The sequence below is a fragment of the Schistocerca serialis genome, chromosome 3, assembly GCF_023864345.2.
Source record: "Schistocerca serialis cubense isolate TAMUIC-IGC-003099 chromosome 3, iqSchSeri2.2, whole genome shotgun sequence".
In the NCBI taxonomy this organism is placed as follows: Eukaryota; Metazoa; Arthropoda; class Insecta; order Orthoptera; family Acrididae; genus Schistocerca; species Schistocerca serialis.
In genome coordinates this window covers 227,690,564-227,716,457 of record NC_064640.1, presented here as the reverse complement: position 1 = coordinate 227,716,457, position 25,894 = coordinate 227,690,564, and positions in this window count along the sequence as shown.

Here is a 25,894-nt window from a genome sequence, read left to right as displayed (position 1 = left end):
TCGCGGAACGATAAACCACTGTTTCGAATGTTCACGATGCTGCCACTGTCGAACTCTGACACGTGCTGGTAGACGTTTCTGTTCGTACGTGAGGCGTAACACGATCATCTCACTAGGAAACAACATTCTGAATGAAGGTGGTGTTACTCCTACTACACTGCGTAGTGATACTACGCAGAATTCTGGTAAAAGTTTTAAATCTTTATTGTAAGCGCTGAAAGTAGCATGGAGGCCACCACAGAGTATTATAGTGACAGCGCTGGCCAACAACCATGCTACGTCAAAAAATAGGGCAGAATAAGAGATGCGTAAGTGAGTTGTGAAGCAAGTATAGCTTAGCGCAATGGTGAATTGCCCCACGCAGCAAAGATTCTACCTCTACATCTACAAGGATACTCTGCAAATCACGTTTAAGTGTCTGGCAGAGGGCTAATCGAAACACCATCACAATTCTCTACTATTCCAATCTCGTATAGCGTGGGGAAAGAACAAACACTTATATCTTTCCGTACGAGCTCTGATTTCCCTTATTTTATCGAGGTGATTGTTTCTCCCTATGTAGGTCGGTGTCAACAAAATATTTTCGCATTAGGAGGGGAAAGTTGGAGACTGGAATTTCGTAAAAAGATTCCGCCGCTACGAAAAACGCCTTTCTGTTAATTTTGTCGAGTCAAAATTCTTATCATTTCTGTGACACTCTCTCCCATATTTTGCGATAATACAAAACGTGCTGCCCTTCTTTGAACTTTTTCGATGTACTCCGTCAGTCCTATCTGGTAAGGATCCCACAGCTTAGTAGTTCTGTTACGTTTTCGAAGTGTCCTGCCAATAAGGCGCAGTCTTTTGGTAGCCTTCCCCACAATATTTTCTATGTGTTCCTTCCAGTTTAAATTATTCGTAATTGTAATACCTATACTATTAGTTGAATTTACGGCTTTTAGATTAGACGGATTTATTGTGTAACCGAAGTTTAACGAATTCCTTTTAGCACTCATGTGGTTTACCTCACGCTTTTCGTTATTTAGGGTCAACTGCCAATTTTCGCATCATTCAGATATTTTTTTAAAATCGTTTTGCAATTTGTTTTTATCTTCTGGTGACTTTATTATTCGATAAACGACAGCGTCATCTGCAAAGAACTTAAGACGGCTGCTGAGGTTGTCTCCCAAATCGTTTATATAAATAACGAACATTAAAGGGCCTATAACACTACATTGGAGAACGCGAGAAATCACATCTGTTTTACTCGATGACTTTCCGTCAATTACTATGAACTGTGACCTCTCTGACAGGAAATCACAAATCCAGTCACATAACTGAGCCGATATTCCATAAGCACGCAATTTCACTATAAGCCGCTTGTGCGGTACAGTTTCTAAAACTTTCCGGAAAACCAGAAATATGGGATCGATCTGAAATTCCTTGTCAGTAGCACTAAGCACTTCATGTGAATAAAGAGCTAGTTGTGTTTCACAGGATCGATCTTTTCTAAAGCCATGCTGACTGTGTGTCAATAGACAGTTTCCTTCGTGGTAATTCATACTGATGTAGCAATTGGGTCGTTGCCACTGCACTGAAGCAGGTCTCTCTGTTATGGGCAGTGTGACTAGCCACCAGGTTTTAGAGCAAGAAATGGGCAGTAATGGTGTATAAATGAGGCTGAATTTGAGGATATGCCGTTATTCGAGTCAGGGACTTGGTAATTGCTGCGTAGCTGCACTACAATGCCGGAGCACCACTGGCGAATCAGACGACTGGGCAGTGCCAGCAGCAGCCTATGGTTCGAGACCAGGCTGTGTCTGCCGCCACACTGGGTCCTTTGTGAGGCTTGGCGACATAGCCCTGCTGACTTGCTGTTCCTGTCTGCTGCCGCAAATGATGAGACCCAGGGAGGAACTCGGCGTCAAACCGTCAGCCGCCGTCTGTCGCCTGCCTGAGGGGCATGGGTTGAGACGCACGCATAACCGCTGAGCAAAGAGCAGCCAGGTCTCCTTCTGGCATTTCACTCCCCTGGGAAGCGCCGCTGTCGCAAGTGCCTCTGGCCTCTCCCTCGCTGGTTACTTTTACCCATTCTACATACTACCTTTTCACAATCTTCATAATAGCGACAATAGCATCGTAATTGAATATTGTCACTGGTTAAATGACAATCTTCATTTGCTTCCATTAATAGTTTTTGCCCATGTAGACACGTCTATATGGAATTTAATCAACAACACATAATTTTCGATGGCCGCACAAAAATCTGCACGCTACAGTAGAAACCAATTTACAAGTCCTTTTTACGATCACTGTTTGGTCTGACACGATCGGTAATATGCTGATAAGTTCATTCATTTTAGAAGAGCAAATAAGAAGGCAGAATGATTTGCATGTTGAAATCTTGAGAGCATTCTCTTACACACTCGGAGTGCAATTTACTTCCAGCATTATGGAGACCCTCTACATTTTACCAGACGTATGAGAAAACTTCTCAGCGGCACTTCCCTAGTCGCTGGCTTGGTCGTAGTACTTCAATTAACTGGCCACATAGATCGCCAGTTATTACGTCATTAGATTTTTGACTTTGAGTTTTGAGGAAGTTTCAGATGTACAAGCGAAAGATATATACGAGAGATGAACCGCATGGTCGCATCATAGACACTGCTATCCTCATTAGGGAACGTGCTGAGGCACTGACAGGCAAAACGACATGTTCTCCAAGAGTGAACAAATGCATTGAAGTTGGCGCTGCGATACTCGATTACTGATTCTGCACCGTACATCAGCTGTGATGTGACGTGTACGATAATACTTTTAGATGAATGTGCTAAAAAACATATTTTTTAGCTAATACTTTGTTAAACTAATAATGTTATATTTACTACCTATTGTACATGGGTGATGCTGACAATTTATTGAAGAACACAGAAAATAAATAACGATGTTGATTAAACGTGTTGTGTCTCGAAAACCATTGGGAATAGGGCATATGCCTGTATGAAGTCTTTTGCTTCAAACGATCGTTCCAGTAACATCCCTGAATATTGACCATTCCCCCTGGGACACCCTGTTCCCCAGCAAATTGTGATGCTACCCTTGCTGTTCATGTTGAAAATTAATGACAGTGCAGAAAATATTGACGGTAACCTCAGACATTTTGCAGATGGTGTAGTTATTTACAATTAAGAGCTGCCTGAAACACGGTCCACACATACTCAGACTAATCTTGATAGAATTTCAGAGTGATGAACACCTGGACACTTGCTTCAAATCCTAAGCATGCAAAATTACGTACTTAGCAAAAAGAAAACAATGCAGTATTTTGTAACTACAATATCAACGAGTCTTAATTGGAATCTGTCAACACATGCAAATACTTGGATGTAACAGGTTTTGAAGGAATGAAACGGGATGATCGGAGTATTTAAGGAAGAAGAGACACATGGCAATCATTTACGACCCATTAGTTTTATTAATTACATACCTAGATTTCGGCTCTAAGTAGCCGTCTTCACATATGGTTCAAATGGCCGTGAGCACTATGGGACTTAACATCTGAGGTCATCAGTCCTCAAGAATGTAGAACTATTTAAACCTAACTAACCTAAGGACATCACACACATCAATGCCCGAGGCAGGATTCGAACCTGCGACCGTAGCAGTCGCGCGGTTCCGGATTGAAGCGTCTAGAACCGCTCGGTCACCGCGGCCGGCTCTTCGCATATGCAAGAGTAAGAAAAGAAATGGAAATGCGACTGAGTGCTGTGTTTGTCTCCTTCCTTGTAGTCTACGGTCCCTGTGCGTAACAGTTCCTTGTGGAATCAAAGTTGATCGCAAAACTTGTACGTTTTTGCAGAAGATGCTTGTGTTTTAAGAAATGGCATTAAAGGGAAAGCATCAGAAGACATTGTTAATGATGTTTTTCAAAGGGTTATTAACTGATTCTCGGAAATTGGACTCTCCCTAAATTTTTGGGAAAATACACTATATTCAGTTCTGTACAATAAACAGAGTAATATCAACAATAGGCGTGGCACAAGAACAGCAGTCGGAAAACGGGGTAGAATGCTTCAGATTTTCGGTCTACATACTGATGAAAACTTGAACTGGAAGAAGCGTCTTGCTCAGTTTCTCAAACGGTTAAATTAAGCTACTTTCGTTCTGCGTATAATTGCTAGTCTTGGAAACAACATACTAACATATTTTGCGTATTTACTCTCAATAATGGCTCGTGTAGTAATTTTCTTGGGACATTACCAGTTAGAAATAAGGTACTGATTGTCCAAAAGCGAGCATTAAGAATAATAAGTAATAATAAGTGATGTTCACACACGGTCGTCATGTAGGTACTTCTTCAAGGAGCTGTGCATTTTACATCTACATTTACATCTACATGATTGCTCTGCAATTCACATTTAAGTGCTTGGCAGAGGGTTCATCAAACCACAATCATACTATCTCTCTACCATTCCACTCCCGAACAGCGCGCGGGAAAGACGAACACCTAAACTTTTCTGTTCGAGCTCTAATTTGTCTTATTTTATTTTGATGATCATTCCTACTTATGTAGGTTGGGCTGAACAAAATATTTTCGCATTCGGAAGAGAAAGTTGGTTACTGAAATTTCGTAAATAGATCTAGCCGAGACGAAAACGTCTTTGCTTTAATGACTTCCATCCCAACTCGCGTATCATATCTGCCACACTCTCTCCCCTATTATGTGATAATACAAAACGAGCTGCCCTTTTTTGCACCCTTTCGATGTCCTCCGTAATCCCACCTGGTAAGGATCCCTCACCGCGCAGCAATATTCTAACAGAGGACGAACCAGTTGTAGTTTAAGCTGTCTCTTTAGTGGACTTGTTGCATCTTCTAAGTGTCCTGCCAATGAAACGCAATCTTTGGCTTGCGTTCCCCGCGATATTATCTATGGGGTCTTTCCAACTGAAGTTGTTCGTGATTTTAACACCCAGGTACTTAGTTGAATTGACAGCCTTGAGAATTGTACTATTTATCAAGTAATCGAATTCCAATGGATTTCTTTTGGAACTCATGTGGATCACCTCACACTTTTCGTTATTTAGCGTCAACTGCCACCTGCCACACCATACAGCAATCTTTCCTAAATCGCTTTGCAACTGATACTGGTCTTCGGATGACCTTACTAGACGGCAAATTACAGCATCATCTGCGAACAACCTAAGAGAACTGCTCAGATTGTCACCCAGGTCATTTATATAAATCAGGAACAGCAGAGGTCCCAGGACGCTTCCATGGGGAACACCTGATATCACTTCAGTTTTAACTGTGATGTCACAAATTCGTCATAAATAATCAACCACAATTTGAGAAGAATAGTGATTTACACATCTAAAAAACAATAGGAAAAAATGTACTTTATTAACTGTTATTAAAGCAGTCAGTGGCTCACAAAGGAGTTCAATGCTCTACAAAAAAAATTTTAATCGTTTGCACAATAGCTTAATATATCTGACAGGTAGCGCAGCAAGATTTAAATAAAAATTATAATCATCTTCCCTGGACAACCCAGTTCTACTTCATGGGCGAACTTCTCTTTAAAATCCGGTAGCCTAAGAAAGGAAATATTTTTAAATGCAGTTGAGTGAGTACGACAAAATAAATGTGTTCATTAATGTAAACAGTCGTCACATATACGTACCCTGTAAACTGAATAATTCCGTATCATTTGCTGCGCTGTAGGCAAAGCAGAGCACCTAATTCGTTTCATTGGTAGAATACTAGGAAGTACTCAGTCTTCAAATGAGACTGCTTACACAACACTCATACGACTCTTCCTAGAATATTGCTCTAGTGTCACAGTTCGCAGTGATAGATAGTAAATCATCGAGTACAACAGAAGTGATATCTGGCGATCCCCAAGGCAGTGTCATAGGCCCTCTGCTGTTCCTGATATACATAAATTATTTAGGTGATAATCTGAGCAGCCCCCTTAGATTGTTTACAGATGACGCTGTAATTTGCCGTCTAGTAAAATCATCAGACGATCAATTCTAATTACAAAATGATCTAGAAAGAATTTCTGTATGGCGCGAAAAGTGGCAATAGGCACTAAACAGAGAAAAGTGCGCGGTCACCCACATGGGTACTAAAAGAAATCCAATAAATTTTTGGTATACGATAAATCGCACAAATCTAAGGGCTGTCAATTCCACTAAATACTACAAGCAACTTAAATCGCAAAGACCACATAGATAATATGGTGGGGAAGGCGAAACAAAGTCTGTGCATTGTTGGCAGAACACTTAGAAGATGTGACAAACCCACTAAAGAGACAGCCTACATTACACTTGTCCGTCCTCTGCTGGAATATTGCTGCGTGGTGTGAGATCCTTACCAGGTGGGATTGACGGATGACATCGAAAAAGTGCAAAGAAGGGCAGCTCGTTTCGTGTTATCGCGCAATAGGGGTGAGAGTGTCACTGATACGATACGCGAGTTGGGGTGGCAGTCACTGAAACAAAGGCGGTTCTCTTTGCGGCGAAATCTATTTACGAAATTTCAATCACCATCTTTCTCTTCCGAACGCGAAAATCTTTTTTTGACTCCCACCTACGTGGGGAGAAATAATCATTATAATAAAATAAGAGAAATTAGAGCTCAATCGGAAAGATTTAGGTGTTCCTTTTTCTCCGCGCCATTCAAGAGTGGAATGGTAGAGAAGTAGTATGAAAATGGTTCGACGAAACCTCTGCCAGGCACTTAAGTCTGAATTGCGTAGTAACCATGTAGGACAGGTCACGGAAATTCTGGAGAAACTGGACTGGCAGACACCTACATACAAAGTGTCAGGAACCAGTTTTAGTAGACGAATTTTGGAATATACTACAATGCCGCTATAGAGATCGAGTGGACAAGATTAACTACAGAGAGTATAAAGGCGTATTAACAGTCATTTTACTCGAAATCTGTACGAGAATGGAAGGAAAAGAGACCCTAATTAGTTCAGTTGGAACTACCAAATGGTTCAAATGGCTCTGAGCACTATGGGTCTTGACTTCTGAGGTCATCAATCCCGTAGAACATACAACTACTTAAACATAACTAACCTGAGGACATCACACACATCCATGCCCGATGCAGGATTCGAACCTGCGACCGTAGCGGTCGCGCGGTTCCAGACTGTAGCGCCTAGAACCGCTCGGCCACACAGGCCAGGTGGAAGTACACTCTACCATACATTTCATAGTGGTTTGCAGAGTATGGATGTAGATATACAGGGGTTAGACAGAAGATGTAGATATACGGGTGTTGGACAAAAACATGGAAACACTGCGAGAAATACAAAGCATTCTTGAACAGAAATGCAGATGCTAGCCAAACCTGCTGGATTAGCTGTTGTATTTGATCACGAACGGCACCTGTGCAATGCCCTCAATACGTTGCACGTGTCAGTCGTGGCCAGAAGAGTGTTTTGTATAGCTATAAGTGTGTTATGTCACAGGTAAGTGAATTTATACATGGCCAGATTGTTGGTGATTTTATGTATTTGCTTCCATTACCAAGTAGCTGAAGTGGTTGGTGTTTCATGAGGCACCGTATCTAAGATTTATACCGAATACCGATAGAGTGGAAACGCGCCCTCTTAGTCACAATGCGAAGGAATGTGTGTGTTGAGTAACCATCGCAGATCATCATTAAAGAGGACTGTGACGGAAAATAAGAGGACAAAAGCTATAATAGTCACTGCAGAACTCAATATCGCACTCGAGTACCCTGTCAGCACCAAAAGCCAGGAAGGGGTCTTCATAAGGAGAGAACTGCAGGCCGATGTGGAATTTCAAAACCAAGCATTAGCGACTGTAGTGGGTGTAACACGAAAATGTGGTACTGAAGGCATAAAACCTTAAATATGGAGCAATGGAAGAAAGTCATTTGGTTGGCTGAGTCTTGTTTTACGCTGTTTCCAATTTCTGCCTGAGCTAATGTCTGGCATATGCATGTGCCAAGCCTACAATACAGACAGCTTGCTGTCAAGAGCGAAACATGGCGAGGGTATGGTGATAATTCGGTCAGCCACACACTGGTATTCCTCGGACCCCATGGTTACTCTGCAAGGTCACATTACTGTGAAGCATTGTGTGTCAATTTTGTCTGATCAGATCCATTTCATGGTACAGTATTTGTTCTCCAATAGTGATCTGCAGCATCGTCGATGTACCGCTCTGTGGTCCTTTGGTGCAGAGCCGAGTGGAGGGACTGAATCAGAGGTTCAGGGGGTTCTGTGACGGTGTAGGCTGCAGATTCCTTGACTTGCACGTTCGGGTGGGGGGTTTCCGGGTTCCGCTTAAAAGGTCAGCAGACCACTACACACAGCAAGCTGCTACACGGGTAGCGGAGGCTGTGCGGAAGGGACTGGGCGGTTTTTTGAGATTAGGGGGACTCAGGGAACCACAGAAAGGACGTCTGTCTAAAATGGGGCAGGTAAAACACAGTAAGTCAATTGTTGAAACGATCGGTATTGTGGTCGTAAATTGTCGTAGCTATGTTGGGAAAGAACCAGAGCTCCAAGCCCTAATACAAAGCACTGAAGCTCAAATAGTTATAGGTACAGAAAGCTGGCTGAAGTCGGAAAGAAGTTCAGCAGAAATTTTTTCTAACGATCTAGTAGTTTCCAGAAAAGATAGGTTAAATACAATTGGTGGTGGAGTATTTATTGCTGTGAGATGTAGTTTGCCTTGTAGTGAAATAGAAATACATAGTTCCTGCGAAATAGTATGGGTAGAGGTTATACTTGACAACTTGACTAAACTATCAATTGGGGCCGGCCGCAGTGTCCGAGCGGTTCTAGGCGCTTCTGTCTGGAGCCGCGCGACCGCTACGGTCGCAGGTTGGAATCCTCCCTCGGGGATGGATGTGTGTGCTGTCCTCAGGTTAGTTAGGTTTAAGTAGTTCTAAGTTCTAGGTGACTGATGACCTCAGATGTTAGGTCCCATAGTGCTCAGAGCCATTAGAACCATTTATTAACTTGGTCGTTTTGCCGACCCACCGACTCAGAACATACAGTTGCTGAACAGTTCAAAGAAAACTTGAGTCTCATTTAAAATAGGTACCCTATTCATACAGTAATAGTCGGTGGTGACATTATTCTACCCTCGATATGCTCGAAAAATTATACGTTAAAACTGCGGCAGGCATAAAACGTCATCCGAAATTGTACTGGGGCTTTCTCAGAAAATTATTTTGAACAATTAGTTCATACACCCACTCGAAGCGTAAATGCTTGTCAAAGCATACTTGACCTCTTAGCATTAAATAATCCTGGACAAATAATAAGGCAGAAAACCCAAAGAAATTCTGATCGTACTTAAAGCACACCAGTGGCAAGACGCAATCAATACCTTCACTACGCGATAACAACGGTGAAGTCACTAATTACAGTGCCACTGAAGCACTGTTATTAAACACAATTTTCCGAAACACCTTCAACAAAGAAGAGGAAGTAAATATTCCTGAATTCCAATCAAGAACAACTGCCAAGATGAGAAACATAGAAATAGATATCCTCGCAGTCGCAAAGCAGCTAGAATCACTTAATTAAAGCAAGGCTTCCAGTCCTGATAGTAGACCAGTCAGGTTCGTCTCAGAGTATGCTGATACAATAGCTCCATATTTAGCAATTATATACACCCGCTCGCTCACAGAAAGATCCGTACCTAAAGACTGGAAAATTACTCAAGTGACACCAATACCCAAAACAGGAAGCAGGAGTAATCCGTTCAGTTACAGGCCCATATCACTAACGTCGGCTTGCAGTAGGGTTTTGGAACATATACTGTATTCGAACATTATGAAGTACCGCGAAGAAAACGCTTTATTGACACGTAGCTGCCTTCCACTGTGGCCAAGCAGTTCTAGACCCTACAGTCTGGAACTGCGCGGCCGCTGCGGTCGCCGGTTCGAATCCTGCCTCGGGCATGGATGTGTGTGATGTCCTTAGATTAGTTAGGTTTTACGAAGTTCTAAGATCTAAGGGACTGATGATCTCAGTTGTTAAGTCCCATAGTGCTCAGTGCCATTTGAACCATTTTTGACACGTATTCAGCACGGATTCAGAAAATATCGTTCTTTTGAAACACACTAGCTCTTTATAGTCATGAAGTAATGAGAGCTATCGACCGGGGATTTCAAATTGATTCCATATTGTTAAGTTTCCAGAAGGCTTTCGACACCGTTCCTCACAATCGTCTTCTAACGTAACTGCATGGCTATGAAATATCGCATCAGTTGTGCAATTGGATTCGTGATTTCCTGTCAGAAAGGTCACAGTTCGTAGTAATAGACGGAAAGACATCAAATAAAACAGAAATAATATCCGGCGTTCCCCTAGGCAGTGTTATAGGCCCTCTATTTTTCCTGATCTGTATTAACGACATAAAAGACAATCTCAGTAGCTGTCTTAGATTGTTTGCAGATGATGCTGTCATTTACCGTGTTGTAAAGTCATCAGATGACCAAAACAAATTACAAAATGATTTAGATAAAGAATCTGTATGGTGCGAACCGTAGCAATTGACCCTGAGTAAAGTAAAATGTGAAGTTATTCACATGAGTACTAAAAGAAATACGCTGAATTTCGTTTCGCGGAAGTCACACAAATCTGAAGGATGTAAATTCAACTAAATAATTAAGGATTGCAATTACAAATACCATAAATTGGAACGATCACATAGATAATGTGGTGGGTAGAGCCAACCAAAGCCTGAGATTCAATGGCAGAACACTTAGAAGGTGCGACAGGTCTTCTAAAGAGACTGCTTACACCACGCTTGTCCGCCCTGTTCTGGAATGTTTCTGTGCGGTGTGGGATCCGCATCAGATGGGACTGCCGGATGACATCTAAAAGGTATAAAGGAGGGCAGCTCGTTTTGTATTACCACGAAGTTGGGGAGATAGTGCCGCAGACATGATACGTGAATTGTGGCAATCATTAAAACAAAGCCGGTTTTTGTTACGATGGGATCTTCTCATGATATTTCAATCACCAGTTTGCTACTCCGATCGCGAGAACCCAGCTACATAGGGAGAAATGATCATCACGATAAAATATGAGAAACCTGGGCTCGCACAGAAAAATTTAAGAGCTCGTTTTCCCGCGCACCGTTTGAGAGTGGAACGGTAGAGAGACAGCTTGAAGATGGTTCATTGAACCCTCTGCCAGGCACTTTCTTATGAACAGCAGAGTAATCATGTAGATGTAGATGTAGATGTAGATGCTGTGTTCCAAGAAGACATGGTTCCTGTTCGCACAGCTCACATAGTCAGGACTGGTTTGTGACCAAGAGATTGAGTTGTCGCATCTCCCCTGGCCACCACAGTGACAGATCTCAGCAATATTCAGCCTTCATCGTCAAATTGGGAATGAAGTGTACGTGATCACTACTCACTTCCTTCATCACTACCTGACGTTCCCAATATTTTTCAGGAACAATGGTATAAGATTCCCCTGAAAACGGCACAGAACCTGTATTTCCCGTTCTGTGATGACTAGAAGCTGCTTTTTCCTTCGCCGCGTTAGGCGTGGTAAGATGTACTTTACGTTGTTCCATATTTGTGTCCACGCCCTGTAGATGTAGATATAGACTAGTGCTAGAAATGACCAAGTTACGAAGTTCCTCCTCCTTTCTCTGCTTCTGCTGAGATGGCTGTGTACTATAAGATTGTTCAAGGGAACAGGAACGGTAGTAAATCCGCCATCTGGCTATCCGACACACGAGAAAGCGTCGTAACGTTCCTGGAGGTACGCGTTCGCGTCTGCTACCGTCGCCCCAGCCTGCATTCCGCCGAGCACATGACCACGAGCTCACAGTCACACACACACACACACACACACACACACACACACACACACACACGTACACACGCACACGCGCACACACAGAAACGCGCGCATGCGCAATCACGTCCACATATCTGTGTAGGAGAATACTCCTTTCCTTAGACGAAAGTACAAACCCAGCGAGGTGGCGAAGTGGGAAGACACAGGACTCACAGTCAGGAGGACAGTGGTTCGAATCTCTGTCAGGTCATCCCACTTCATCACCCCACTGCGTTTTATTAATGAAATTTGGTGAACGCGATGGATGCGCTCTGTGTAGTTTATAAGGTTTTCTTTTATCAAGACAGCCTTCGCATTGGCCAGTTCACGTGAGGTAGCTATTTTTGGTGTAGCCAACCCAACATGTTCGAGTACTTCAAAACTTGTTCTTTCAGCAGAATCCAACAACGGATAATAAAAAATAATAGCAGCACATCAGCATTCCACATTGTATTTTATGTACGATGTGGTGCAGCCATGGAAACACTGGACTCTCGTTCAGGAAGATTAACAATTCCTCATGTTTCTCTAACTCATTTCATGCAAATGATATTACAGCTCCTTGAACAAGGTTATGACCAATTTTCTAAACTGTCATTTCAAGTAAGATAGTGCCCGTTTGTAATAATTCTGATTCAAGGTACGTTACATTCTAACCTTCATTACCACAGACCACAGAGCAAAAGTTAATACTCACGAGTAAAAACATAGATTATTATCAGTGTAACAATTACCTGGCAAACAATCCTATGAAATGTTTAAAATGCTACTATTTTGAATTTTCTTACTACAATTGCATTAACTAGTCTTGACTGAAAACGATAGCATTAAGATTCGTGTAAAATGCTATTTATTTGCATAACACTGGAGTGTTTTGAGTTGATTTTCTAAGAATTTGATGCCCTCAATTCAAACAATTAGTTAATATTCACCAAGGAGCTCAAAATTCTAAAATACAAGATTTTAGTGAAATATATGTTATACTGTTTAAATATAAGTCCATGGATAAAAAAGGAAACAATAATGTTGTTATTGTATTATATAAATATTATTATATCCTAAATAAAAAAGTCATTGATGATAACATCCAGTCCCTGAACATTTAGGAAACTTCTTTTCCATGACATTCTTGAATGTATTATGAAGCGGTCCATTTTTAAATTCCAGCAGTAAACTGCCATCACGTGCATATCCGATCTTCCTTGGTAGCGTTCCTCGGCAGTTTTCATATGCAGAGTTGCATTGTTTGTGGATCATCAAATATTCGTGCCTGAATGTTTCCGTTCTCAGCTCAGACGTTTTTCGCTATATATTCAAACCGTGGCTCGTTCTTATCAAAAGCCTTTACAAACTGCTTCAAAAGGCACAACTTGATATGATTCAATGAAGGGGTCGTTAATGACATTATTCCTCCCTCCGAACATGTTTTCTCTATTTGGCCGTTCTTTTCCAACACTGTGATGTGTTTTTTCTCTGCTATTCCAGAGTCACGAGAAGAGAAAGTTTACCATTCATTGATGTTTATGAGATTTAATCTTCTCAAAGATCAAAACTATGGTTTTATGTTCTTATTTCATTTCCCTTGAGGGATCAGCTAGCATTGAACTAAATTTGTTACCATTGTGTATAAGTACAAATTTCAAACTTGCCTTGAGCTGTGCGCAAACACAAGAAAATCATCTAGAACACATTCAGGAAGACCCATTTCCTCAGGTGTTCACTAATATCGTGCCGAACACGAGATTGTCTTCTTGAGAATATAAAAAATAAAAATGAAGGGCTTCCTGGATCAACTGGTCGTTACGACACCAGCCTGGGCACAACCGAAAGATACAATTCGACATCCATTTGTTTAACATTTATACCGATTTAGATCGTATAGTATGAGATTTACAACTCTTATATAGGTACCTCTTTAGTGCGAGTTAAACCATGAAGACATAAAATTATGAAAACTGGTTATCCTACAGATTTCACTTTACAGCAGTCTATATTTAAACATATTGTTAACCTTAAAGGTTTTTATTGGATTTCATTTCATATATACATTTTTCCCGTATATGACAGTTTCTCACCAAAATTCCAAATGTCATATGAGCTATAGAAAAAAGTAATTGATTGTTTATCAGACAATAGTCTTGAGTGTATTCAAAAACTGTAATTAACTTCACCAGAAAATTTCCACTTGACTTAATAATTTAAACCTGCAATATGTAAACAAATCTTGGGACATGGTGGATTTTTATATTTCTAAATTTTGCTACAGGAATATATAACCACAAAAAGGTATAATTTTTGCATAAATCACCACTGTTTGTAAAAACAGATGTCGTACTAATAATTATTTTGACAAAGGAAATTCTAGAACATTTTGGACAAAAATTTTGTGTTACATAGAACTGTACGCATCCCAAATCATATTGGGCATAGTTGTTAGCTGAATTGACTTTCAAGATTTTGTATGTGACGCATCGTGTGTAATGTTTCTGTTATCAGCAATCATCTAAAAATGAGCTCCAGCTTGAGATCTCTGGTGGGTTATTAACTCATCCCAGTTTAAACCCAGAGGAATTAATGCTGTACCCGCATAATCACTGTCATTGTCATTAGTATCAGAGGGACAATACTAGTCCTCACAAACAACAGGTTTTGGAGTGGCTTTTTTTCCAGAAGTTTTCATTTCCCGGTAGTCCACAATCGTAAATGTTCTGTACAAGTTTTACAGATTTATTGCCTTACAAAGTCAATAATAGGTTTTCGGTTTCCCTTCAGCGTTTATTCTTTGCATATGTAGCAAACACCATCAAGGTGATTTACGCAACATCTTCTACTTTATTTTATATTATTTCTGTTCAACAACACAAGTGTAAAAAACTACAACATAGACGTTTCCTAACTGAATTATCAAGCGACGTCATTCTCGCTCAGCCCTGTACGGCCTAGCTCACACAGTAACCTCCAACTCCATCTGGTGGATATTCCTGGAACTAATTAGAAAGCAGACCCGCAATAGTGCAAACCTACAGGAACCAATTCTCATACATGTGGATTACAAGTGCACAAACCAGAGTTACAAATGCACATTTCATGTAGAAGTGCATATTAAACAACAATGATCAAAAGAATAAGAGCAGATAGAGGAAGACTGATTTCACTTTTTGATTCAACGCCCCAACTGTGGCTAAAATCAATTATAAAATGTAAATGTTCTGTACACGTTTTACAAATTTATTGCAAAAGTCTTACGAAGTCAATAATAGGTATTCGGTTTCCTTTCAGTGTTTGTTCTCTGCATATGTAACAAAAACCATCAAAGAGATTTACGAAACTTCTTCTATTTTAACTTATATTATTTCTGTTCAACTGCACTAGTGCAAAAAACTATAGCATAGATCAAGCGATGTCATTCTCGCTCAGGCCTTGTCGGCCAGAGCTCACACAGTAACCTCCAACTCCATCTGGTGGATATTCCTGAAACTAATTAGAAAGCAGACCGGCAATAGGGCAAACCTACAGGAACCAATCCTCGTACATGTTATTTAGAAGTGCACAAACCAGAGTTACCAATGCACATTTCACGTAGAAGTGCATGTTAAACAACAATGATAAAAAAAAGAAGAGCAGATAGAGGAAGACTGATTTCACTTTTTGATTCAACGCCCCAACTGTGGCTAAAATCAATTCTAAAATCCTAGATATAAAAAACAGTCTGTTTTTGGCCTGTGTAATTAATTCATTGCTACATTCCCTGATTATCTTAAAATGGCGTAACAGTTATTAATGTTGATAATAGGTGTTCAAAGCAGCAATATAGATTTGATTTCTTCATTCTGATGCATTAAATGAACAATAATTTGTTTCTAATAAGATGGTAGATTTGCTTCCAGTAGAAACAGAGTTCGAGTAAATGCTCTGTCCATTCAGATTAAGGTTGTCTATGGTTCACTTGAATCGATGCAAGCAATTTCCAGGTCGATTCTTTGAATGAGGCGCAGACGAATTTCTTCCCCATCCTTTTCCCACTGAGGACGTATTCTGTACGTAATCATATCGTTGTCGTTGAGGATTTAAGCCCCAACGTTCCGTTATGTCTCCATCGTCTTCGTTGTAGGAAGACTAGTTTCGTTGTTAGTTAATATCTTTGGTGAGCACGCTGTTCAAAACAGAAGATGGGCTATTGAACTTTCCTTCTTACTTTCTACTGCTCTTCGCTCAACGAAAATTAGATTCGTCGTATAACTAATATATGTGCAAAACCAGTACGCTCCTCTTCCACTAGCTAGGAAACAGCTCCAGTGCTAGATGACACGTTATGTGCTGTAATGCTAAATCATGGGAAACCATTACTTGCTTCATACTTGCAACACCGGGCAAACCGTGGAGATATATGCAAACATTCTTTTGGAGTAGATAACAGAATCCGCCAGTGGTAATAGTTAATGACACCCTTGAAGCACATTGTAAGAACGATCGAAAATACATTGCTGGCCATTGAAACTGCTCCCCAGGAAGGATAGAAAATAATGACATTTAGTGCTTATACAGTGTAGTGGAAAGAATACGTGAATAAATCTGTAGGTGATTTGGAAGCATACAGGTTCCGAATTTTGCACGGTCCCGTAACATTAATGTGGCCACCGCCCATGTTCTACGTCAACATGCAATAATCACTCAAAGACTGGCCAATCAGACGACTGGGCAGCGCCAGCACCAGCCTATGGTTCGAGACCAGGCTGTGTCTGACGCCACACTCGGTCGTTTGTGAGACTTGGCGTCATAGCCCTGCTGGCTTGCTGCTCCTGTCTGCTGCCGCAAAGGGTGAGACCCTGGGAGGGACTCGACGTCACAACGTCAGCCGCCGTCTGTCGCCTGTCTGAGGTGTATGGGTTCAGACCAACGTAATACCGCCTGCACAACCGCAGAGCAAAGAGCAGCCAAGTCGTCTTCTGGCGTGTCACTCCCCTGGGAAGCGCCGCTGTCGCAACAACCTGTGTCCTCGCCCTCGCTGGTTACTTTTACCCATTCTACATACTACCTTTTCGCAATCTTCATAATAGCGACAATAGCACCGTAATTACATTTTGTCACAGGTTATATGACAATCGTCATTTGCTTCCATTATTACTTTTTGCTCATACAGACACGTTTATATGGAACGTAATCAACAACACACTCAATAATTATCGGTAGCCCCAGCAAAATCTGCACGCTACAGTGGAACCCAATTTACAAGTTCTTTTTACGATCACTGGTGTGACACGGTCAGTAAAATGCTCATAGGTTCAATCAGTTTAGAAGAGCGAATAACAAGACAGAATTATTTGCTTGTTGAAAGATTGAGAGCGTTCTCTTGGCCTCACGAACTGCAATGTACTTCCAGCATTATGGAGACCCTGTTCATTTTACCAGACGTACGAGAAAACTTCTCAGCCGTTCTTCCCTAGTCGCTGGTTTGGTCGAAGTAGTCCAATTAACAGGCTAATAAGATCGCCAGGTATTACATCACTAAATTTTTGACTTTGAAGTTGGATGAAGTTTCAGATGTACAAGCGAAAGATATGTACGAGAGATGAACCGCATGGTCGCATCATGGACACTGCTACCCTCATTAGGGAACACGCTGAGGCACTGACAGGTAACACAACATGTTCTCCAGGAGTGACCAAACGCAATGAAGTTGGCGCTGGGATACTCGAACACTGATTGTGTACCGTTCATCTGCTGTGATGTGACGTGTACGATAATACTTGGAGATGAATGTGCTATATTTTTGAGCTGATATTTTGTTAAACTAATAATGTTCATTTACTAACTGTTGTAAATGAGTGAAGCTGTCAATTTATTGAAGAAAACAGAAAATAATGATGTACATTAAATGTGTTCTGTTTCGTAAATCATTCGGAATAGGGCATATGCCTGTATGAAGTTTTTTGCTTCAAACGATCGTTCCTGTGACATGCCTGAATATTGACAATTTCTCCTGGGACACCATGTTCCCCAGGAAGGTGTGTTGGGGCCCTTGCTGTTCATGTTGAAAATTAATGACAGTGCAGAAAATATTAACATTAACCTCAGAGTTTTTGTAGATGGTGTACTTGTTTACAATTAAGATGTGTCTGAAATACGGTCCACACATACTCAGCCTAATCTTGATAGAATTTCAGAGTGATGCAACACCTGGACACTTGTTTCAAATCCTAAAAATGCAAAATTACATACTTCGCAAAAATAAAACAATGCAGTATTTTATAACTACAATATCAACGAGTCTTAATTGGAATCTATCAACACATACAAATACTTGGATGTAACAGGTTTTGAAGGAATGAAATGGGATGCTCGCAGAATTTAACGAAGAAGAGACACACGGCAATCATTCGGGATCCCATTAGTTTTACTGCTAATGCATATCTAGATTTCGGCTCTAAGTAGCCGTCTTCACATATGGTTCAAATGGCTCTGAGCAAATGGGACTTAACATCTGAGGTCATCAGTCCCCTAGAACGTAGAACTACTTAAACCTAACTAATCTAAGGACAACACACATATCCAAGCCCGAGGCAGGATTCGAACCTGCGACTGTAGCAGTCGCGCGGTACCGGATTAAAACGCCTAGAACCGCTCGGTCACCACGGCCGGCTCTTCGCATATGCAAGAGTAAGAAAAGTAATGGAAATGCGACTGAATGCTTTGTTTGTCTCCTTCCTTATAGTCTACGGTCCCTGTGCACAACAGTTCCTTGCGGAATCAAAGTTGAACGCAAAACTGGTACGTTTTTGCAGATGATGCTTGTATTTTAAAAAATTCCATTACAGGGAAAGCATCAGAAGACATAGTTAATGATGTTTTTCAAAGGGTTGTTAACTGGTTCTCGGATATTGGACTCGCCCTTAATTTTTGGGAAAATACTCTATATTCAGTTCTGTACAATAAACAGAGTAATATCAGCAACAGACGTGGCACAAGAACAGGAGTCAGTAAACAGGGTAGAATGCTTCACATTTTTGTGTCTACATACGGATGAAAACTTGAACTGGAAGAAGCGTGTTGCTGAGTTTCTCAAACAGTTAAATTCAGCTACTTTTGTTCTTCGTATAATTGCTAGTCTTGGAAACAACATACTAACATATTTTGCGTATTTACTCTGAAAAATGACTCATCTAGTAATTTTCTTGGGACATTAGCAATTAGAAATAGGGTACTGATTGCCCAAAGCGTGCAGTAAGAATAATAAGTAAAAATAAGTGATGTTCACACGCGGTCGAGATGTAGTTACTTCTTCAAGGTGCTGTGCAGTTTAACTGTGATGTCACAAATTCCTCATAAATAATCTACCACAATTTGAGAATGATAGTGACTTACTCACCTGCAACACTAGAGGAAAAAGTGAACTTTAGTACCCATTATTAAAGCTTTCAGTGACTCACAAAGAAGTTCAATACGCTGCAAAGAATTTTTTGATCATTTGCACAATAGAGGAAAAAGTGAACTTTATTACCCATTATTAAAGCTTTCAATGACTCACAAAGGAGATCAATACGCAGCAAAGATTTTTTGGATCATTTGTACCATAACGTACTACGTCTGACAGGTAGCGCAGCAAAATTTAATCATTTTCCCTGGAGAACCCAGTTCTACTTCATGGGCGAACTTCTCTTTAAAAGCCGGAAGTCTGAGAAAGAAAATATTTTTAAATGTAGTTGAGTGAGTAGGAAAAAAAATGGGTTCATTAACGTAAACAGTCGTCATATATACGTACCCTGTAAACTGAATAATTCCATATCATTTGCTCAGCCGTAGCAAAGCAGATCGCAGAATTCGTTTCAGTGGTAGAATACTTGGATGTACTCAGTCTTCAAAGGAGACTGCTTACGAAATACTCATATGATACTTCCTAGAATATTGCACTAGTATATCTAATCCTTTCCAAATAGGATGAACAAGAGTACTGAACGTATACAGTGAAATGACACAACAATGATCACAGGTTTGTCTGATCTGCAGGGCAGTGTCACGGAAATTCTGGAGAAACTGGACTGGCAGACATCTACATACAAAGTGTAAGTAACCAGTTTTAGTACACGAATTTTGGAATATACTACAACGCCCCTACAGGGATCCAGAGGATAGGATTAGCTTAACTGCAGCGCGTATAAAGGCGTACAAACGTAATTTTTCATGAAAACCGTACGTGAATGCAAGGAGAAGAAACAGTAATTATTTCATTTGGAAGGGCCCCTACCATACATTTCATAGTGGTTTGCAGAGTATGGATGTTGATATACAGGGTGTTCGACATTGGATGCAGATATATAGGTGTTGGACAAAAACATGGAAGCACTGCGAGAAATACAAAGGATGCTTGAACATAAATGCTGATGCTAGCCAAACCTGCTGGGTTCGCTGTTGTATCTGATCACGAACGGCACCTCGCAATGCCTTCAATGCGTGTTCTGTGTAGCTGTAAGTGTGTTATGTCAGAGGTAAGTGAATTCATAAATGGCCAGATTCGCAGTATTTTTATGGTATTTGCTTCTGTTACCAAGTAGCTGAAGTGGTTCATGTTTCATGAGGCGCCGTATCAAAGATTTATACTGAATACAATGAGAGCGGAAACGCGTACACTGAGTCACAATGCGAACGAAAGTGTGTTTTGAGTAACCACCGCAGATTATCATTGAAGAGGACAGTGATGAAAAATAAGAGGATAAAAGCTATAATAATCACTGCAGAACTCAATTTCGCACTCGAGTACACTGTCAGCACCAAAACAACAGGAAGTGATCTTCATAAGCAGAGAACTGCAGGCTGATGTGTGATTTCGAAACCAAGTTTTAGCGACTGGAATGGGTGTAACAGAAAAACGTGGTGCTGAAGCCATAAAAACTTAAATGTGGTACAATGGAAAAAAGTCATTTGGTTGGCTGAGTCTTGTTTTACACTGTTTCCAATTACTCCGCGAGTTAATGTCTGGTATATGCATGTCCCAAGCCTTCGATACAGACAGCATGCTGCCCAGAGCGAAACATGGCGAGGGTTCGGTGATGATTTATTCAGCCATACCGTGGTATTCCTTGTACCCCATGGTTACTCTGCAAGGTCATATTACTGCCTAGGATTGTGTGTCAATTTTGTCTGATCTGATCCGTTTCATGGTACAATATTTGTTCTCCAATAGTGATCTGCAGCATCGTCGATAGAATGGACTGTGGTCGTTTGGTGCAGAGCCGAGTGGAGAGTGTGAATCAGAGGCTCAGGCGGTTCTGTGACGGTGTAGGCTGCAGATTCCTTGACTTGAGCCATCGGGTGGTGGGTTTCTGGGTTTTGCTTAATTGGTCAAGAGTCCACTACACACAGGAAGCTGCTACACGGGTAGCGGGGACTGTGTGGAAGGGACTGGGCGGTTTTTTAGGTTAATGGGCCTCAGGGAACCACAGAAAGGGCGTCCGTCTAAAAGGGGGTAGGTAAAACACAGTAAGTTAGTTGTAGAAACGATCGGTATTATAGTTGTAAATTGGCGTAGCAGTGTTGAAGAAGAACCAGAGCTACGGGTCCTAATAGAAAGCACTGAAGATCAAATAGTTACAGGTACAGAAAGCTGGCTAAAGCCGGAAACAAGTTCAGCATAAATTTTTTCTAAAGGTCTAACAGTTTTCAGATAGGGTAGATTAAATACAATTGGTGGTGGAGTATTGCTACTGCTGTCAGAAGTAGTTGACTGTAGTGAAATTGAAATAGATAGTTCCTGCGAAATATTATGGGTAGAGGTTATACTTGACAATCGGACTAAACTATTAACTGGGTCATTTTACCGACCCTCCCACTCAGATGATGTAGTTGCTGAACAGTTCAAAGAAAACTTGATTCTCATTTCAAAGAGGTACCCCACTCATAAAATTAAAGTCGGTGGTGACTTTGATCTACACTCGATTTGCTCGAAAAATTATACGTTTAGAGCAGGCAGCTGACATAGAACATCATCCGAAATTGTACTGAATGCTTTCTCAGAAAATTATTTTGAACAGTTAGTTCATAAGCCAACTCGAAGCGTAAACGGGTGCGAAAGCGTACTTGACCTCTTAGCAACAAATAATGCTGGACAAATAGTGAGTATCGTGACGAATACAAGGATTACCGACCACGAGGCAGTAGTTGTTTGTCTGAATACCACAACTCCTACAATCATCAAAAAGAAATGCAGAGTATATCTATTTAAAAAAACTGATAAAAATGCTCTTAACGCCTTTTCAAAAGACAGTCTACACCCCTTCCGATCTGATCATGTATGTGTAGAAAAGTTGTGTAATGATTCAAATGGTTCAAATGCCTCTGAGCACTTTGGGACTTAACATCTATGGTCATCAGTCTACCAGTTGTGGAATGATTTCCAAAAGATAATAGCGACAGCAATTGAGAGATACATACCACATAAATTAATAAATGATGGTACTGATCCCCCATGGTACACAAAACGGATCAGATCACTGTTGAAGAAACAGCGAAAAATGCATGCCAAATTTAAAAGAATGCAAAATAACCAATTCTGGAAAAGTTTTGCAGAAGTTCGAAATATAGCGCGTGGTTCAATGCGAGATGCTTTCAATAATTTCCACAACGAAACTCTGTCACTAAATCTGGCAGAAAACCCAACGAGATTCTGGTGATACATAAAGCACACTAGTGGCAAGACGCCATTAATAGGGGAACTCGGGGCGGAACGGGATACTTAACGTTTAAGAATTTCTATGATATAAGGGAACACAAAGAAAAACTTCTTAAAGTGATAAAAAAACATCTTGTAATGTAACCTAATGTACCTTATTTTAAAATCACTTAAAACAATACATTTTGCATTTTTTACAATTTTTCGAAGAAAGTCTTGCATATTGCGCGTTCCGCTCCACCCACGGGTAGAATGGGTAAGGGTACTTTTTGTTAAATTATTGCATACACGCTGAATTTGAATTACGAATATCGTATTAAACTATGACAAAATGTTGTATAACAGGCAATTCAGACTAAGGAATGTGTAATTTAAATAATTAAAGAGTCATTCTTCAAAATAAGAGAATATTTTAATGTCATTCTGAAAAATGTACAATGCTTAATGACCACCAAACCACCAGCTACTAGCCCTTTCGACAATAGTCACAAATCAGTATTTCCTCTTCATCTTCACTGTCTATGCCAGCACATGAATTGTGTGCCCACTCTGGCATGCTACCCAGCACTCATTAGAAACAGAGTAGAAGTCCCCACAGTAGAGACACTCAGCATCCTCTCTCTCTGATCTCTCTTCTCCATCACTTCTTTCATTAATTTATCTTAAGGTCTTTGATGTCCTCTGTTTCAGTATTTTGGGTGTACAGTCTGATATTTTTGCTGTAAGTTGCACTGCACCTGACGTCTCTGTCCAGACATTGTTTATATTTGTGCACCCTCCTCCTTTCTGTAGGCCTAGTTTACATGCGACAGCATTCTGCAGTTCCTTCTTATAAGGAGAATCTGTTAATACGACAGTTTTTCCTTTTTGTCTTGTACTCCGCTGAGTATATTGACAGATTAGTGGGATTGGAATGACAGCCTCGGGCGATATCTGGAAAGCTGAGTTGTTCGGCGAACGTAGCTGGTTGGGAGCGTCTGGCATCCATGAACATCCCGACTGGCTTTCTACTTGCATCAAAATATGACGTAGCAGAACGGGACACTATCCCATTCTGCCCTGTCCCGTTCCGCCGCAAGAGCACTTTTAAGGTTAACAACTATTATGGAGTGTGATAACTAACGGATTTAAATGCATTAAATAACTAAAGTATAACAAATACCATGCACTTTAAGGGAATGTGTTATTTTAGGGTATGCAATTAACAACTTACCTGGCGTTGGAACTCACCAAACGTTAGATCAACGCAAGCGGTAACGTGACGGACAACAATTCACTTAGATCTCGCACTTCAAACTAAATCAGGATGGCTGCCTCACTTCCCTTACATTCGGAGAAATAGGTTGCAACACTGTGCAGTCTAGAAAATAGCAATTTCCCATTGTGCCCCGCTATCCCGTTCTGCCCCGAGTTCCCCTACCTTCACAGCGCGATAACAACGCTGAAGTCACTAATGACACTGCCACTAAAGAACGGATATTAAACATAATTTTCAGAAACTTCTTCAACAAAGAAGACGAAGTTAATATTCCTGAATTCCTATCAAGAACAACTGCCAAGATGAGAAATATAGAAATAGATATCCTTGGTGTCGCAAAGTAGCTAGAATCACTTAATAAAAGCAAGGCTTCTGGTCCGGACTGTATACCAGTCAGGTTTCTCTCAGAGTATGCTGATACAATAGCTCAATATTTAGCAATTAGAAACAACCCGTCGTTCCCAGAAAGATCCGTACCTAAAGACTGGAAAATTACTCAAGTGACACCAATACCCAAAACGGGATGTAGGAGTAATCCATTGAATTACAGGCCCATATCACTACCATCGATTTGCAGTAGGATTTTGGAACATATACCGTATTCTGACTTTATGAAGTACCTCAAGGAAAACGATTTATTGACACGTAGTCAGCTCGAATTCAGAAAATATCATTCTTTTGAAACACAACTAGCTCTTTATAATAATGAAGTAATGAGTGTTATCGACAGGGGATATCAAACTGATTCCATATTTTTAGATTCCCAGGAGGATTTTGACACTGTTCCTCACAAGCATCTTCTAACCAACTGTGTGCCTATGGAATGTCGCCTAAGTTATGTGGCTGGATTCATGATTCCCTGTCAGAAAGGTCACAGTTCGTAGTAATAGACGGAAAGTCATCTAGTAAAACAGAAATAATATCCGGCGTTGCCCAAGGAAGTGTTACAAACCTTCTATTGTTCCTCATCTATGGTAACGACGTAGGAGACAATCTCAGTAGCCGTCTTAGATTGTTTGCAGATGATGCTCTGATTTACCGTCTTGTAAAGTCGTCAGATGACCAAAACGAACGACAAAATGATTTAGATAAGGTATCTGTATGGCGGGAAAAGTGGCAATTGATCCTGAGTAAAGTATAGTGTGAAGTTATTCACATGAGTACTAAAAGAAATCCGCTAAATTTCGATTCGCGTTAAGTTACACAAATTTGAAGGGTGTAAATTCAACTAAATAGTAAAGGATTGCAATTATAAATATCCAAAATTGGAACGATCACATAGATAATGTTGTGGGTAGAGCCAACCAAAGCCTGAGGTTCAATGGCAGAACACTTAGAAGGTGCGACAGGTCTTCTAAACAGACTGCTTACACCACGCTTGTACGCCGTATTCTGGAATGTATCTGTGCGGTGTGGGATCCGCATCAGATGGGACTGGCGGATGATATCGAAAAGGTATAAAGGAGGACAGCTCGTTTTGTATTACCGCGAAGTTGGGGAGATAGTGCCGCAGACATGATACGTGAATTGGAGTGGCAATTGTCAAAACAAAGGCGCTTTTCGTTGCGATGGGATCTTCTCAAGAAGTTTCAATCACCAGTTTTCTCCTCCGATTGTGAAAACATGCTCTTGGCACCCACCTACATAGGGAAAAATGATCATCACGATAAATTAAGAGAAATCAGGGACCGCACAGAAAAATTTAAGTGCTCGTTTTCCCGCGCTCCGTTCGAGAGTAGAACGGTAAAGAGACAGCTTGAAGGTGGTTCATTGAACCCTCTGCCAGGCACTTTTTTGTGAACAGCAGAGTAATCATGTAGATGTAGATGCTGTGTTCCAAGAAGACATGGTTCCTGTTCGCACAGCTCACATAGTCCAGGACTGGTTTGTGACCAAGAGATTGAGTTGTCTCATCTCCCCTGGCCAACACACTGACAGATCTCAGCATTTTTGAGCCTTCATCGTCAAATTGGGAATGAAGTGTACGTGATCACTACTCACTTCCATCTTCACTACCTGACGTTCCCAATATTTTTCACGGACAATGGTATAAGATTCCCCTGAAAACGGCACAGAACCTGTATTTCGCCGTTCTGTGATGACTGAAAGCTGTTTTTTCCTTTGCCGCGTTAGG